Below are 5,158 nucleotides of genomic sequence, written 5' to 3'. Positions count from 1 at the left end.
GTGAAGGACACAGGCCCATGGCACAGTCCCCGTGTTGTACCCCGGGAGGGGACACGGCCCCGTGGCAGTGACACCGTTGTGACATCGCAGCAGGAAAGAACCTGTGTCCCTGCCCCGAGCAGAGGCAGCCCCCGCTCCTCCTTCCCCATCCTGTCCCTCAGCCCCACAAACGATGTCACCCCCACCCTGAAAAAGTGCCATTGGCTGCGGTCCCAAGCGTACGGGAAATCTCGCTGCGGAAAGCCGCTGTCCATAAAGGAGACAGAGGAGACAGAGGAGTCCTGAAGCTTCATTCAAATAAAGGGAGAGTCCACTGGGGCACACGCCCGCGGGGTTTTCTCTCTCCAGGTTTTGGAGGGCGCAGCTTCCTTTATCCCAAACTCCCGGCCACTTGTTGCCCTCTTCCTTCCCCCATTGCTGAGGTACCAGGTCCCGAACCGCCTGCCACATATCCCACTTGAACCCGGCATTTTACCCCAAAGGTCAGAAACTCCGGCTCGCGCAGGCACACTTGTCTGTGTCAGGAGTCAGGCTGTCCGGGCTCTGTGACAAACCTGCTGCTGGAAGTTCATGGAGACATCAAGCCCCATCTCAAAGCCGTTCTCACCCACCCCTGTCACCCCCGGAACTGTGTGTGAAGCCATCAGCACACCTCTTCCCTACCACGAGGAAGCTCCTGCAGACACCGACCCGCCTCTGAGCTGATCCTGCCCCACCCCACCCGCCGCCGAGCGCGGCGCATCCCCCCGAGCTGTGGGATCCAAGGACACCGCGGATCTTGTTCCGAGCACACCGGCGTCCTGCAGGAACATCCCTGGAGGTCAAGGTCTCCTCGCTGCCGCTCCCGATGTGACTCCCTTTGGAAGCAGCTGGTTGTTACCGTTACCAATTCCTGTTGGGAAAACAGTGCTGGAATGTCCCGTCCCCAGCCACACCTTATCAGGTGCTGTCCTTGCACGGGAATGCCACAGCGGGATGGGATGGAGAGCAGGAATCCCAGACTGTGGATACCGCCAAGGGTTTCTGCCTTTGCTTTTGTTGTTTCACCCTCTCAGATATAAATAAAAGATCCCAATTGTGTGAGCACAGCTCGGGCCTCCCCCGCTGCTGCTTGTGAAGGTGGAACGCTGCTGGCTCAAATAACACGGAATTATGGAATGGTTGGGGTTGGAAGGAACCTCAAAGTTCATCTCGTTCCTGTATTGTCACCTAATGAAATGAGAAGGGCATAAAAGAGCTCCCCAAAATGAAGCACCATGACTGGGACAACACAGGAGGAGCGAGGAAAGCCTGGTGAAAACTCGGAGTCATTAAGGCTGGAAAAGACCTTGAAGATCATTCAGCCCGAATGCTCCCCAGCACTACCAGGGCCACCACTGCCCCATGTCCCCAAGTGCCACATCCACAGGGCTCCGAAATCCCTCCAGGGATGGAGACTCCACCCCTGCCAGGCCTGGACAGCCCTTTCCAGGAAGGAATATTCCCAATATCCACCCTGACCCTGCCCTGGCCCAGCCTGAGGCCGTTCCCTCTCCTCCTGTCCCTGTTCCCTGCCAGCAGAGCCCGACCCCCCCGGCTGCCCCCTCCTGTCAGGGACTTGTGCAGAGCCACAAGGTCCCCCCTGAGCCTCCTTTGCTCCAGCCTGAGCCCCTTTCCAGCTCCCTCAGGAATTCTCCAGCCCCTTCCCAACTTCCTCGGCCACTCCTCACCAGACTCGCTCCAACTCCCTCGGTTCATGTGAAGTTCACCAACTCTTCCCATCGCTTCCCTAACACGGTGTCACTTTGGATGTGACAGCAGGCAGGAAATCTGTCCTCTGACAGTGTCACGGCAGGGATCTGTAGAAGCTCTCCGAGGACCAAGAACTGAAGAGACGCATCAGCAGCGGGAGGAAAGGGGATGAAAATCGCAGGGTGGATCCTGATCTGGGGCTGGATCGGGAGCTGTTCCCAGCACTGCAGAGCCTCCCCCAGCTCCTCTGGAGACGCCGGGCATCCCTGGGGAAGGAAGGCTGGAGCTTCCAGCGATCCCTCCCGGCAGCACAGGGACAATCCCTCCGGGAATTCGCCCTGCGAGGAGCAGCCCAGCGGTAACTGAAGCGCGCTGGAGCTCAGCCCGCTGCCAGGAGCTGCCTGTGGCCATGGAAATGCATCCCGGGCTGTCCGTGCGGGACACACCCGGCGCCGCGGTGACATCTGGAGGTGCCACCGCTGCCAGCAGATAAGAGGATTATTGTTGTCATTGAAATTAGCGGGGTTTGTGCTGTCGGGAATGAGCCAATATTCTTGCAGGCAGCGGTTCTTCCTGGGATTTAAACGGGTTTGAACAGCAGGGCCAGGAGGGAGCGGCTGGTAACGATCCTTGGTGGGTTTAATGACAGGGTGTGACTGGCACCAGGGCCAGGGACAGTTCTGAGGGCTGGCTCGGTGCTGTCACAAATGAGGATCTCAAGAACTGGATCTGCTGTGAGGAGGCTGCTCAGCCCAGGGGATTGTGGTACAAGGGATCGTGAGCACAGAGTGGGAATTTAAAATCCCAGAGATGGGAATTTAAAATCACAGAATGGGTTGGGTTGGGAGGGACCTCAGAGCCCCTCCAGTACCCCTTCCTGGGCAGTGACCCCCCCCACTGCCCCAGGCTGCTCCCAGCCCCAATGTCCAGCCTGGCCTTGGGCACTGCCAGGGATCCAGGGGCAGCCCCAGCTGCTCTGGGCACCCTGTGCCAGGGCCTGCCCACCCTCCCAGCCAGCAATTTCTTCCCAAGATCCCATCTAAATCTCTCCTCTTCTGGTTTAAAACCATTTCCCTTGTCCTATGACCATCTGCTCATATAAAAAGTCACTCTCCCTCTTTTTTAGAACCCCTTTAAGCACTGGAAGCTGCAATATGGTTTTCCTGGATCCTTCTCCTCTCCAGGATGAACATCCCCAGCTCTCCCAGCCTGTGTCTGTATCAGAGGTGCTCTAACCCTCAAAGCATCTCTGGGTTCCTCCTCCGGCCTGCTTCCCGCAGCTCCACATCCTCCCCAGGGCTGGGGCAGCTCTGCAGGCGGGGTCTCACCTGGGCGGGGCAGAGGGGGAAAATCCCCTCCCTCAACCTCTGGTGCTGCTGAGGATGAGCCCAGGGTGGGGTTAGCAAGGAACAGAAATCAAATGGTCCCCAAAACCAAAACACCAAGGGAACACCATCCATCTGCTCCTCCCCAGCGCTGTGTGGCCACAGGGTCACCCCGAGCCTCAGGTCCAGCTGATTCCCCACCAGCACGCTCAGCTCTGCTCAGGTCAGGGATGAAACGTTCCATCCCGTAAGAAAAGCCCCACTCATTGTCCCCAAACGCGTGGCACTTGGTCACCTTCACACAAATATTCGCTGCTGGCATCTGCCTGGGATTTGTCCTTGTTATTTGCTGCCACACAAACTTTGCCCCATTTGAGAGCCTGTCCACAAGAAGTTTTTTGATTTATTGATTTATTTATTCCCCCAGTCCCTGTTGTAAACATGCTGAATGGGTATTGTTGGAATTTATTAATCAACTCATCGGGTGAGGCCGACACAAATGCAGCAAAGATGGCTCTGCCCAGCTCACAGTCCTTGAAAAATGAGACTGGCTTTGCCTGACAGATTCTGTTTGCCTTGAACCCGTCTGGCTGCCATTAACCCTTTTATGTTCCCTTAATTTCCTCCTAATGAAGCTCCATGTAATTGGGTTTTATGGAGCTGACAACAGCCTGATAATGCTTTAAAACCTCTCCCTTTTCATTGCTGACCTTGCAGTGTTTTCCAGGCCTCCACGACTTCCCTAGCAGACCAAAACTTCCTAAAAAAATCAGTGGGATGGGTCAGGGAGCTGGAGGAGCCTCGTGTGCAAGTTCCTGCTGGTTCAACAATCTGCCTCTGTCCATGACTTCCCAAACCCAGGAGCAGCTGTCCCGAATCCCTGGAGCAATACCATTATCAGAATTTATCTCCTTGTTATTGAACTTCACAACCTCAAGCTTCTTGTGTTTATTTTGGGGGTTTCATTTTGTGCGGTTGCTTTGCTGAACTCCTGCAACATCTCCTGGCTTCTCTCCTTCCTTTTCCACTTCCCCCTCTCCCTGCTGGATCTTCCAGGTGGCTCCGTGCTCTCCTCCCCTCCATCCAGCAATGACAGGAGGGCACGATGCCAAGCCAAGCTTAAATCTGGTCTCTCCAGAGCCATTCAGGAAAATATCTCCCAGTGGAATGATGGGTTTAGCCATAAACCCGGGAATTAAAAGTGGAAAGAGAGGATCAAACAAGGCCAGATGCTGTTCACCTGGAAAACCCCTCCTGCAGCAACACTCCGGGAGTCTCAACCAACTTCTGTGGGCAGGTGCCTCCTTTTGGGATGAGGACTGGAGTCCTGGAGCTGCTTCCACGCTCCTCTCCTCCATCCTCACCCTCTCCTCCTGCTCTCCCTCCTGCCCTCACCAAACCGCCAGCTCTCAGCAGGCTGGGCACCCTCGGGCTTTGCTTTCCCTCCCCGAACAAGGAAAACCCCGGGATTTCCGGCGCAGTGACAACGCCCGGTGCTGACTCAGCCCCGAAGCCATCGCTCCTGTTTGCTCTGGGGGTGCGGCAGCCCGGATTCCCTCTCCAGGGCTGCCCTTTAGCACCCTGCGCACCGATCCCAGGGAATAAACACATCCCTGCTCCCGGATTCCCTCTCCAGGGCTGCCCTTTAGCACCCTGCGCACCGATCCCAGGGAATAAACACATCCCTGCTCCCGGATTCCCTCTCCAGGGCTGCCCTTTAGCACCCTGCGCACCGATCCCAGTGAATAAACACATCCCTGCTCCCGGATTCCCTCTCCAGGGCTGCCCTTTAGCACCCTGCGCACCGATCCCAGGGAATAAACACATCCCTGCTCCCGGATTCCCTCTCCAGGGCTGCCCTTTAGCACCCTGCGCGCCGATTCCAGGGAATAAACACATCCCTGCTCCCGCAGAGCAGCCTGCCTCTCATTTACCCCCTCCCTCAGCCGCATTCCACATTTTTCCAAGCGGTGCCAGCTGCAAGCACCCCCTGTGCCCACGCAATGCGATCCTGCCCTATCCAGCGGGAAGCTCGCGGCTTGGCTTCCCTTTTCTGGGGGAAGGGAACGGGCTGGGCTGGGATGGAGAGGAGACACAGGGGC

The sequence above is a fragment of the Corvus brachyrhynchos genome, unplaced genomic scaffold, assembly GCF_000691975.1.
Source record: "Corvus brachyrhynchos isolate BGI_N302 unplaced genomic scaffold, ASM69197v1 scaffold85, whole genome shotgun sequence".
Taxonomy (NCBI): Eukaryota; Metazoa; Chordata; class Aves; order Passeriformes; family Corvidae; genus Corvus; species Corvus brachyrhynchos.
This window is presented reverse-complemented; position numbering follows the sequence as displayed.